Below are 13,886 nucleotides of genomic sequence, written 5' to 3' on the forward strand. Positions count from 1 at the left end.
CAATTGCATTAAGTATGGTGCGTAATGTAATCAACACAAATATCCTTAGACAAAGCATTGATGTTTTATCCCTAGTGGCAACAGCACATCCACAACCTTAGAACTTTTTGTCACTGTCCCAGATTCAATGGAGGCATGAACCCACTATCGAGCATAAATACTCCCTCTTGGAGTTACAAGTATCAACTTGGACAGAGCCTCTACTAGCAACGGAGAGCATGCAAGAACATAAACAACACATATATGATAGATTGATAATCAACTTGACATACTATTCCATATTCATCAGATCCCAACAAACACAACATGTAGCATTACAAATAGGTGATCTTGATCATGATAGGCAGCTCACAAGATCTAACATGATAGCACAATGAGGAGAAGACAACCATATAGCTACTGCTATGGACCCATAGTCCAAGGATGAACTACTCACACATCAGTCCGGAGGCGATCATGGTGATGAAGAGTCCTCCGGGAGATGATTCCCCTCTCCGGCATGGTGCCGGAGGCGATCTCCTGAATCCCCCCGAAATGGGATTGGCGGTGGCTGCGTCTCTGGAAGTATTTCTGTATCGTGGCTCTCGGTAATAGGGTTTTCGCGACGGAGGGAATAAATAGGCGGAAGGGCAGCGTCGGTGGAGGCACGAGGGCCCCACACCATAGGGCGGCGCGGGCCCCACCCAGGTCGCGCGGCCCTGTGGTCTGGGCGCCTCGTCGCCCCACTTCGTAACCCCTTCGGTCTTCTGGAAGTTCCGTGGAAAAATAAGACCCTGGGCGTTGATTTCGTCCAATTCCGAGAATATTTTCTTTGTAGGATTTCTGAAACCAAAAACAGCAGAAAACAACAACTGGCTCTTCGGCATCTCGTCAATAGGTTAGTGCCGGAAAATGCATAATAATGACATAAAGTGTGTATAAAACATGTGAGTATCATCATAAACGTACCATGGAACATAAGAAATTATAGATACATTTGTGTAACATCCCAAAAATTTCAAAACAAACAAAATGAATTTCCCTTTTTCCAAATTTTGGAACCAACAAAAACTTTTATTAAATTAAGTTTGATGCATAGTACTCATGCTTAATTCTTGTGCTATTGCCATAATTGTTTGTTGAAGTATTTTGAAATGATCTTAAACCCTAAAACTCACCCCTCTTTTCATCATCCAAGTTAAAACAAAATAAAAAGAAATTAAATAAGAAAGAGGCATATGTGCCTATGGCTATTTTTGCAAAACTTTACCCTAGGACTTTCTTCTTTGTTTAGAGGATTGTAAAACCTTCATAAACCTTACCTACTACTTATCAAACCAAATCCAAAGTAAAACCAAAGAAAATAAAAAGAAACTAAAAATGCCATAGAGGCATATGAGAGTAAATAGCAAATTTGTGAATTTGAGAATCTTGACCCTAGGACTTGTTGTGAATGGTTGGATCACTCCTCTATACCATTTCAACACTCAACAACATCAATTGGGTCAAGCCAAAAGCAAATTAAAAATCAAATGCAACATATGCATAGATGCATATGTGAGACATAGCCATTTTACCCAAATCTTGTTCTATGCATTTATACCTTGACCAAATGGTGTGAAACCATCTCTAAACCTAATCTCACACTAAATGGTCCCTAGACCTTGCCCAAGTAAAGCAAGATGAACAAAAGAGGAAAATAAGAAAAATTGGAATATCACCTCTTATGGGTTTATGGCCATTTTTGCAAATCTTTGAGCTAGACCTTTTGGAATAGTTTCAATGGTTTGTAATTGTTCCTAAACTAATAAGAATCACTTTGGAGTTAAGAAAAATCAAATCAAATAGAGAGAAATGAAATAGTGAGAAAATTTCATTTCAAATTTTAGGAATTCAAATCTATGAGGTGTAGCACCTCATTTAAATCATCTTCCCAAGTGGTATGAAGTAATGTGATGACCCTTATTGCTTGGTCTCATATGTGCTCACTTGAGGATATTAAATCAAATAGGATTTAAATTTCATGAGGTATGGAACCTCATTTAAATCATGTTTCTCAAATAATAAGTGTGAAGTGTTGACCTTGGTCAACATGTGATCATACCTTGCTATGTGAGGAGATTAAATCTTAACAAGATTCAATAAGAGGAAATTATTTCCCCAAAGAACCAAAGAGAAAACCCTAAGTCACTAAGAGGAGTTGTTTTCTAAACACTAAAGAAGAAACCCTAGTCAAATGTTGAGTAAGGTAGATGATGATGCTAGATCATTTTGAATGAGCCATTAAGGCTAGTTAGGTTCTTTAAGTATTGATTTGGTGTTTGTATCCTCGTATTCGTTTATAGACGCTAGTACCGGAGACTATCAAGAGGAGGAGGTATTCTACCAAGAAGAAGGAGAAGCTCTACAAGAGCAAGGCAAGCTAATATTCTTGCAAGATACCCCAAAGTGCAAAGCTCTACAAGAGCAAGGCACCCTCACATATTACTTTATGATTAATGCTCCTATCCCCAGTTTTTATCTTACAAGTTTTTACTTTGGTTTATCAAAGTTTATTTTTGATTCATGATTTACTTGGTCTAGATATGGAATAGTAAAAGAGCATCACACTTAGCCTAGAAAGCTATAAGCTAGTTAGCACCCCTCATGACTAGTTGCTAGTGCTAAATATTAAAAGTGACTACTTTAGTTGGGAACTTGTGAATTGAAATGGCTTTGAAAACCCTGGAATGATGAGTCATTCTATCGAAAGATTTTGAAGGTGAATATGACTGGTGAATGACTTGGTGAATTTTACCAAAACGGATGGTTGGGTTCGGATGCGATACCATTCCAATTTTACAAGTAGCCCCACAATACCTAATTATGGGTAAGGGCTTAACTAGAAGTTTATGTGTCTTAGTATGGGTTCCCTCTAAAACAAGCGTCATCGGGGTTATGCCGGAGGCTGCCTCTACAACAAAAGGAATGATGTGAAATGACGTGAAATGAGGTGAATGTCTGGCCCAAGCCCTATGCAGTTCCTGTGCCGATCATCTGTCTTCACTGGGAGGCCAAGCTCATGGGGAGAGGTGCCTATACTAGGGTATGTAAATGAAAGGTTAGGATTGGTAGTTCGCGTACTGCGTACGATAAATCAGGGCCTGTTACCCCTGACGAACTATTGCAATTGTTGTGGCAGAAGTGTACAACCTCTGCAGAGTGTAAACCTATTCAAATAGCCGCGTCCGCGGTCATGGACAGTTGGGGAGGCCATACTGTTCCGTCATCAGAACTTTTCTAAAAATTTGAATGGTGAATGGTGACTTGAATTGAAAGGTGACTTTGACTTTGAATCACAACTGAGTTGTGGGAATGACACTAATGTTCCCACTTGAGTTAGGAAAATGAAGAGGTTTTGATTATTAAAGTGCTTATGAAATAAAACTGGCTTTATGCAAATGAAACGAGAGCTTAGAACCCCCTCACTATAGTTGATAGTATTTACCTTAGTATTAGTTTGCGAGTACTTTAAAGTACTCATGGCTGTGTCCCTGGCTATTCAAATGGGCAGACTATGAAGAGGAGTATCAGAACCCGTAAGACGGACAGTAGGACGTCTACGACAACTAGGACCACTCCTGACGTCAACAGTTGCCTGTGGAATAGATGGACTACTACTACGCTACTTCGCTTCCGCTATGTGTTTTGTAATTGATCAATAGATCATCTATTATTGTAATGAGACTGGATCATGTGATCCTTTATTTGTAAGACGATTATGTGTTGTAATGAATGATGTGTTATGATATCAAACTATTATGTCTCGCAAAAACAATATTCCTGGGATTGTGATGAATGGCATAATAGGCATCTGGACTTAAAAATCCGGGTGTTGACAAGTTGGTATCAGAGCCATGGTTGACCTTAGGAGACCCTAGTTAGAATGGACGTCTGCAAAATTTAGTTTCAAAACAAATGAGGTGATTATTTCTGAAAACTTATTCTCACTCTTATCCTTAAGATCTTCTTCAAAATAAGAAAGTTATGCTCTATTCTTCTTATACTACTACATAAAATTTTGACACACTACTCACTTCTCTAACTTACTCATCATAATTCTTCACAGATGGAGTACACCTGCAAGTCCTATCAGCTTGGCCACGGAGGAAACCTAATGTTCGAGAAGGATTTGAAGCAACTAGTTGAATATCTAGGACGCCTGTATCCCGAGTTCTTTGGAATACCCCTCAACCCTCCATCAGGAGGACAACCTCGGTGGGAAGTTACTGCAGATCTGAAAGGAAAGCTTGGAGCCCCATTATGGGAAACCATCTGCTTTTCTGTAACGGGAAACACTTGGAAGGATGGAATAGCCAAAGCCATGCAGGAAGCAATTGCCCGTCTGTGCGGACAGAATGTGAACAAGCTCAAGAATACCCTCTTCATTTACTACCCAAGACATGATCTCATGGGAAGACCAATAACCACGCCCCCGCACCCGAAGATGAACCACTATGTTGCCTACCTCGATTTTATGCTGTACAAGACCCGCAAGGAGTTGGACAACGCCCTCGCCTTTCGCCAAGCACATTACCCGTGAAGACGAAGAATCCCTCCCCGAAGAGTAGTATCAATAAAAGCACTACCTTAGGTGTGAGTTTGTATCAGGATCCCCTTGTATCGTAGAACGAATGAATGGTTCTTCAAACCAACGATGTGTTAGATTTGTAATGTGTGATGCTTGGTATGAATGAAAAAGTGTTGTTGGTTTTTACCCCCGCAACACTACTCAAGTTTTCAATTTATGAACTTTTTCAAACTTTAACAAAACCAACCCTAGAAATTTCCCTCTTATCTTATCATCTACCTCACTGTTCAGATGGCCCCACCAACCCGCAGCACCAACAAGGACGCAATGATGTAGAAGCTCCAGATGATGATGGCAGACCGAGAAGCCGAGAGAGCTGAACGACAAGCTAATATTGCCGCACTGCAGCAGATAGCTCAGAACAATCAAGGCCATGGAAACCACGATCACCCTGGATCGAAGCTTAAAGAACTTTCAGAACACCAACCCTCCGATGTTCAGCAAGACAGAAGAGCCATTAGATGCTGATGACTGGCTCCAGACAATGGAGAATAACTAAGTTGCGGGAGTAGAAGCCGCAGAAAAAGTACTGTTTGCTACCCACTACCTATCAGGACCTGCCAGAGCCTGGTGGACGAGTGCCCGCTCAATGAATGCGGGGCAAATGATGACCTGGGAAGACTTCAAACTGAAGTTCAGCAAGTACCATGTGCCCCAAGGACTGATCAAGAAGATGAGAGACGAGTTCCGCAAACTCAAGCAAGGAAGGATGTCCGTGGTGGAATACCACGACAGGTTTCTTACTCTGTCAAGGTACGCCCCGGATGAGACCGACACCAACGAGAAAAGGAAGGAGAGATTTCTGAACGGACTGCACGACGAGATGCAAACTGTGTTAGTGAACATTCCGTTCGCTGACTTGGAAGCCCTGGTGGACTCAGCCATACAGATGGAAGGAAAGCTGCAGCAAGCCAACGAGAACCTCAAGAGAAGAATGATGAACCAGAATGGGCCCCACCATACCCAGAAGTACCGCAACAACTCCTCTGGAGGATTCACCCCAAGATACAACAAGCCAACTACTCAGACTTATCGCCCAACTACACCGGAGGACCCCCGAAGCCCGGAGGCAACAACACCAGCAACCCCAGCAACAACAATAACAACCACAACAGCAACAACAATGGGAACAACAACAACACCAACACTGGCCCGAGGACTGGAAGCAATGCCATTCCCGTCACTCCCAAAGACAAATCAACAGTAAACTACTATGAATGTGGAGTTGTGGGTCACTACTCCAACGAGTGCCCCAAGAAGCTTGCCAAGATTGCCGCCAATATCGCAGCACCTGCTTAGCAACAGCGCCGCTTTGCAGGAAGAAGGAACCAGAATAACAACAACGGCCGTCTCTGCCACATGAATGCCACTGAAGCCCAGGAAGCACCCCAGGCCATGCCAATTATGTTCCCCTGTTAATCTCATTGCTCAATCTCTCTTAGGAACCTAACTTTTCTTAAAATCTCGGGACGAGATTTGTTTAAGGGGGAAGGGTTTGTAACATCCCAAAAATTTCAAAACAAACAAAATGAATTTCCCTTTTTCCAAATTTTGGAACCAACAAAAACTTTTATTAAATTAAGTTTGATGCATAGTACTCATGCTTAATTCTTGTGCTATTGCCATAATTGTTTGTTGAAGTATTTTGAAATGATCTTAAACCCTAAAACTCACCCCTCTTTTCACCATACAAGTTAAAACAAAATAAAAAGAAATTAAATAAGAAAGAGGCATATGTGCCTATGGCTATTTTTGCAAAACTTTACCCTAGGCCTTTCTTATTTGTTTAGAGGATTGTAAAACCTTCATAAACCTTACCTAGTACTTATCAAACAAAATCCAAAGTAAAACCAAAGAAAATAAAAAGAAACTAAAAATGCCATAGAGGCATATGAGAGTAAATAGCGAATTTGTGAATTTGAGAATCTTGACCCTAGGACATGTTGTGAATGGTTGGATCACTCCTCTATACCATTTCAACACTCAACACCATCAATTGGGTCAAGCCAAAAGCAAATTAAAAATCAAATGCAACATATGCATAGAGGCATATGTGACACATAGCCATTTTACCCAAATCTTGTTCTACGCATTTATACCTTGACCAAATGGTGTGAAACCATCTCTAAACCTAATCTCACACTAAATGGACCCTAGACCTTGCCCAAGTAAAGCAAGATGAACAAAAGAGGAAAATAAGAAAAATTGGAATATCACCTCTTATGGGTTTATGGCCATTTTTGCAAATCTTTGAGCTAGACCTTTTGGAATGGTTTCAATGGTTTGGAATTGTTCCTAAACTAATAAGAATCACTTTGGAGTCAAGAAAAATTAAATCAAATAGAGAGAAATGAAATAGTGAGAAAATTCCATTTTTCACTCACATACACTTTGGCCCACTTTGCAAATCTTTAACCAAGGCCACCATGGCTTGTGCCATTGCTTGTGAAACACTCATATATCAAAAACAAACCCTTTTGCACCAAAGAAACACAAATAAAATCAAAGAAAAATTCAAATTCAACATACATGTGATAATGGTCAAATTGTCACTTTATATAATGTTACCCACTTTGAGCCCTGTTATTTAGAGATTTCTAAACTACAACATGCCAACTCTTTGCACCTCATCCAAGACAACATCAAGGTGAACAACTTTGCTCAAGAACTCATCTGCAAACTCTTCATGGATTCAAAGATAGGATCAAGCAAAGTGAGGACTTTGAAACAGATTTAAGATCTTATGCAATTTGTGATTTTGCAAACTACCTCACATTTGACCACCACCACCACTCTACTGCAAATCATATATGAATTCAATCCCCCAAAATTCATTCAAAATTTCCAAAGTTTGTGTAACATCCCAAATTTTCAAACAAAGAAGAAATTTAATTTCCCTTTTTCCAAATTTTGGAACCAACAAAAACTTTTATTAAAATTAGTTTGATCCTTAGTGATCATACTTATAGGTTGTGATCTTGCCATTTATTGATTGTTAAAGTATTTTGAAATAACCTAAAACCCTAAACCTCACCCCTCTTTTCACCATCTAGGATGAAACAAAATAAGAAAATGGCCTATGTGCCTATGGCTATTTTGATAAAACTTTACCCTAGACCTTTCCACTCTATTTAGAGGATTGGAAAATCTTCATAAACCTTATCTAGTACTTCTCAAATCATTTCCAAGTTGAAACCAAAGAAAATAAAACTTGTCAACACCCGGATTTTTAAGTCCAGATGCCTATTATGCCATTCATCGCAATCCCAGGAATATAGTTTTTGCGAGACATAATAGATTGATATCACAGAACATCATTCATTACAACATCATAATTGTCTTACAACAAAGGATCACATGATCCAGTCTCATTACAATAATAGTTGATCTATTGATCAATTACAAAACACATAGCGGAAGCGAAGTAGCGTAGTAGTAGTCCATCTATTTCACAGGCAACTATGGACGTCAGGAGTGGTCCTAGTTGTCGTAGATGTCCTGCTGTCCTTCTTCCTGGTTCTGGTACTTCTCTTCATAGTCTGGCCATTGGAATAGCCAGGGACACAGCCATGAGTACTTTAAAGTACTCGCAAATTAATACTAGTGAAAGCATTATCAACTACAGTAAAGGGGTTCTAAGCTCTAGTTTCATTTGCATAAAGCCAGTTTTATTTCATAAGCAATTTAATAAACAAAACCTCTTCATTCGCCTAACTTACTCAAGTGGGAACATTAGTGTCATTCCCACAACTCAGTTGTGATTCAAAGTCAAAGTCACCTTTCAATTCAAGTCACCATTCACAATTCATATTTTTAGAAAAGTTCTGATGACGGAACAGTATGGCCTCCCCAACTGTCCATGACCACGGACGCGGCTATTCGAATAGGTTTACACTCTGCATAGGTTGTACACTTGTGCCACAACAATTGCAATAGTTCGTCAGGGGTAACTGGCCCTGATTTATCGTACGCAGTACGCGAACTACCAATCTTAACCTTTCATTTACATACACTAGTATAGGCACCTCTCCCCATGAGTTTGGCCTCCCGGTGAAAGCAAATCGCCAACCCGGGAACTGCACAGGGCTTGGGTAGGACATTCACCTCATTTCACGTCATTTCACTTTTAAGGGAGGCAACCTCGGCATAACCCCTATGATGCTTGTTCAGAGGGAACCCATACTAAAATACATAAGTTTCTAGCTAAGCCTTACCTAGATTCAGGTATTGTGGGGGTACTTAAGAATTGGAATGGTATCGCATCCGAACCCAACCATCAGTTTTGTAAAATTCACCAAGTCATTCACAAGTCATATTCACCTTCAAAATCTTTCAATAGAATGACTCATCATTCCAAGGTTTCAAAGTCATTTCACTTCACAAGTTCCCAACTATAGTAGTCACTTTTAATATTTAGCACTAGCAACTAGTTATGAGATGTGCTAAGTATCTTGGAGCTTTCGAGGCTAAGTGTGATGCTCTTGTACTACTCCATAACTAAACCAAGTGAATCATAAATCAAAAAGTAACTTTGATAAATAAAATCCAATAAAGCTTGTAAAGTAAAAAACTTGGGATAGGATCATAAGGCATAAAGTAAAATGTAATGGTTCCTTGCTCTTGTAGAGCTTTGCACTAATCTATCTTGCATTGGTAATAGCTTGCCTTGGTTGGGGTAGTGATCAAAGTTCCCTTCTTCTTCCTGGTAGAAATCCTCCTCCTCTTGATAGTCTCCGGTATTAGCATCTATAAACGAATACGAGGATACAAACACCAGATCAATACTTAAAGAACCTAACTAGCCTTAATGGCTCACTCAAGATGATCTAGCATCATCATCTACCTTACTCAACATTTGACTAGGGTTTCTTCTTTAGTGTTTAGAAAACAACTCCTCTTAGTGACTTAGGGTTTTCTCTTTGGTTCTTTGGGGAAATAATTTCCTCTCATTGAATCTTGTTAAGATTTAATCTCCTAAAATAACAAGGTATGATCACATGTTGACCAAGGTCAACACTTCACACTTATTATTTGAGAAACATGATTTAAATAAGGTTCCATACCTCGTGCAATTTAAATCCTATTTGATTTAATATCCCCAAGTGAGCACATATGAGACCAAGAAATAAGGTTCATCACATTACTTCATACCACTTGGGAAGATTATTTAAATGAGGTGCTACACCTCATAGATTTGAAACCCTAATTTTGAAATAATTTAAATGGGCTAGAATTTGACTACATAGCCAATACTTCTCTCTAGCCCATGATCATATGAAACAACTATAGTGTTTTATTACATAATAAATTAGAAAACATAAAATGAGATTTATGAGAGGTGGAATCACCACAAAATAGTTTATGGTTGATTTTTGATATTTATTTGAATTTTGAAAAGTTACTGATTTGTCATTTTTATTGCAGAGGATCTAGAATGAATTTTTGAGTGAAACCTGTGGGACTAGTTAGCGAATTTCATAAGCTTTCTAGAACATTTTTAAACACTAAATTGGATTTGTAAATTTGAAACTATCTAATTTCTAGCAATGCATCAGTATGCAAATTAAAGAAAAAGAATAAAACGGAATTCAAATTTTAAACGAGGGCGGGAAGAAGTTGGGCCGGCCCAGCTGTGGCCTGGGCCACGCATGCATGGTGCATGCACGTTGGGCTCGCGCGGGGCGCGTAGATCGTCGGATGACGATCCGACGGCGCTGGGCCGTCGTCTTCCTCCCGATACTGCCAGCTTGCGGGGGCCATAACTCTCACCTCGGAGCTCGGATTGAGGCGTGGTTAGGTGCATTGGAAAGGGATTTTCGAGGGCTTCAAAGTGGTGTAGGGCTTGGTGGCTATGGTGATGAAAATCTGGGCAGCTTTTGGTGTGGCCACCGGCGAGCTTGTTGGCGCCGGTGAGCTGCGAGGAGGGCGAGAGGGAGGCGCTAGGGGGAAGAGAGAGAGGCTGCCAGATGGTGTGGTGTTGTCCCAAGCGAGGAGGGGGGTTTATATAGGCGCCAGAGAGAAGGGGCGCGACATGGCTGGCATGGTGGCCATGTCGTCGGGCGCGTCATGTGCAGGGTTCTCTAGTCCGTGCCATGGCGTCGGCAGGGAGGTAGGGGGTAGAGGAGGACGCGTGCACAGTGGTGGAGTCGCTGGCGTTGTGTACAGGGCACACGAGGACGAGGCCGACGTCGGCGTCCTTTGAGGGTGTCGCGTCGTGGCGTTGCCAGGGCAGGTAAGAGGGTCAAGGCTGGTGTCTAGCATGTGTGTGAGAGAGGGGATGCTAGTGCGCGGTGGGACATGCTGATTTGCTGTGTGCATGCAGAGGGAGAGCGGTGGCCACGGGTGGGTGATCAAGTGGCATGGCAAGAGTGTGGTGGTCAATTCCTTGCTCTCCTCCACCAAGGACCATGTCTGGCAGGTGTCTAGGGTCCAGGGTGAGGTGTGTGACAAGGTGAGAGAGAGGGAAAAAGGCCAGGGCAAGTGGGTGCATGGTGGTGATCATGTGAATGGCATGGGTTGGAAAGGGTCCTTGCAAGGCTATTCTTGGGTCAATTCCTGCAGGGTGGTGTTCAGGGGAGTGTGATGAGTCAACTTGACAAGGGGAGGGTGACCAGAGAGGGAGAAGGACAAGGGTTGGCATGGTGATGTCATTTGGAGTGGCATGGAATGGCATTGATGCTTTGTGCATCTTTTTCTTGTGTACAAAGGTGCTGCAAGCTTAATGGGGGTGAGGTGAGTCTAGTAGACATGGTGGTCAAGGTGAGAGGGGTCTAGGGTGTGCACATATATTATTTGTCAAAGTGTATGTGACACATGACATGATTTTGGGGCATGGTGTTGATGTGAGGTGACCATGCACACTAGGTGGGGTCAAGAGGGAGAGCCAGGACATGGTTGGGCAGGGCTGAGGTGAAGGGAGAGAGAGGTGATGTGATGGAGGGTGGTTGAAATAGTGGTTGTACCTCTATGTACTTAAATTGGTTATTTGCTAAGGTCTCATGTGTGATGAATTTTGACCAAAATTCTGCATAGATGTGTTCTAAATAATATTTGGCATCTATTGGTGGTCTTGGTTTGAGGTTTGGAGGTGGTTTGTGAAATTCCTAAATTTTGAGGGAATCTAGAATCTGTTTCAACACATAGCATCTTGGCTTGACTACTTTGAGCAATGGTCAATGATTTGTTCAACATGGTCAACACGAAAAATGTTCATCTTGATGAGGTCTTGGATGAGGTGCAACAAGTTGAGTTGGTTTAGTTTAAGAATCTATTAATAAAAGGGCTCAAAGTGGGTAAGATATTAAAAAGGGCACAAGTGACCATTATCACATGCCACATGGTTTTTGATTTTTCTTTGATTTGATTTGATTTCTCTTGACCCAAATTATGTTGTTGATTGTTGAAATGGTATAGAGTAGTGATCCAACCATTCACAACAAGTCTTAGGATCAAGATTCTTAATCTCACAAATTGGCTATTTGCTCTCATATGCCTCTATGGCATTTTTATTTTCCTTTTGATTTATTTGGTTTTCACCTTGGATTTGATTTGTTGAGCACTAGGTAGGGTTGATTTAATATTTTCAAAACCTCTACACAAGGTAGAAAGGTCTAGGTAAAAGTTTTATCAAAATAGCCATAGGCACATAGGCCCTTTTCTTATTTTATTTCTTTTTATTTTGTTTCATCCTAGATGGTGAAAAGAGGGGTGAGGTTTAGGGTTTTAGGTTATTTCAAAATACTTTAACAATCAATAAATGGCAAGATCACAACCTATAAGTATGATCACTAAGGATCAAACTTATTTTAATAAAAGTTTTTGTTGGTTCCAAAATTTGGAAAAAGGGAAATTAAATTTCTTCTTTGTTTGAAAATTTGGGATGTTACAAACCTTTCCCCCTTAAACAAATCTCGTCCCGAGATTTTAAGAAAAGTTAGGTTCCTAAGAAAGATTGAGCAATGGGATTTAACAGGAAAACATACTTGGCATGGCCTGAGGTGCTTCCTGGGCTTCAGTGGCATTCATGTGGTAGAGACGGCCGTTGTTGTTGGTCTGGTTCCTTCTTCCTGCAAAGCGGCGCTGTTGCTGAGCAGGTGTTGCGGTATTGGCGGCAATCTTGGCAAGCTTTTTGGGGCACTCGTTAGAGTAGTGACCCACAACTCCACATTCATAGCAGTTTACAGTTGATTTGTCTTTGGGAGTGACGGGAATGGCATTGCTTCCCGTCCTCGGGCCAGTGTTGGTGTTGTTGTTCCCATTGTTGTTGCTGTTGTTGTTGTTGTTATTGTTGTTGTTGTTGGGGTGGTTGTTGTGGCCTCCGGGCTTCAGGGGTCCTCCGTTATTGTTGGTGTAGTTGAGGCGATAAGTCTGAGTAGTTGTCTTGTTGTGTCTTGGGGTGAATCCTCCAGAGGAGTTGTTGCGATACTTCTGGGTATGGTGGGGTCCATTCTGGTTCATCATCCTTCTCTTGCGATTCTCGTTGGCTTGGTGTAGCTTCCCTTCCATCTGTATGGCAGAGTCCACCAGGGCTTCCAAGTCAGCGAACGGAATGTTCACTAACATAGTTTGCATCTCATCGTGTAGTCCGTTCAGAAATCTCTCCTTCCTTTTCTCGTTGGTGTCGGTTTCATCCGGGGCATACCTTGACAGAGTAAGAAACCTGTCGCGGTATTCCACCACGGACATCCTTCCTTGTTTGAATTTGTGGAACTCGTCTCTCATCTTCTTGATCAGTCCTTGGGGCACATGGTACTTGCTAAACTTCAGCTTGAAGTCTTCCTAGGTCATCATTTGTCCTGCATTCATTGCGCGGGCACTTGTCCACCAGGCTCTGGTAGGTCCTGACAGGTAGTGGGTGGCAAACAACACTTTTTCTGCGGCTTCTACTCCCGCAACTTCGAAGTTGTTCTCCATGGTCTGGAGCCAGTCATCAGCATCTAGGGGTTCTTCAGTCTTGTTGAACATTGGAGGGTTGGTGTTCTGAAAATTCTTCAGCTTTGATCCAGGGTGATCGTGGTTTCCATGGCTTTGATTGTTCTGAGCTATCTGCTGCAGTGCGGCAATATTGGCTTGTCGTTCAGCTCTCTCAGCTGCTCGGTCTGCCATCATCATCTGGAGCATCTGCATCATTGCGTCTTGGTTGGTGCTGCGGGTTGGCGGGGCCATCTTAACAGTGAGGTAGATGATAAGATAAGAGGGAAATTTCTATGGTTTGTTTTGTTAAACTTTAGAAAGTTCATAACTTGAAAATTTGAGTAGTGTTGCGGGGGTAAAAACC

Source organism: Lolium perenne, chromosome 3 (genome assembly GCF_019359855.2).
Source record: "Lolium perenne isolate Kyuss_39 chromosome 3, Kyuss_2.0, whole genome shotgun sequence".
In the NCBI taxonomy this organism is placed as follows: domain Eukaryota; kingdom Viridiplantae; phylum Streptophyta; class Magnoliopsida; order Poales; family Poaceae; genus Lolium; species Lolium perenne.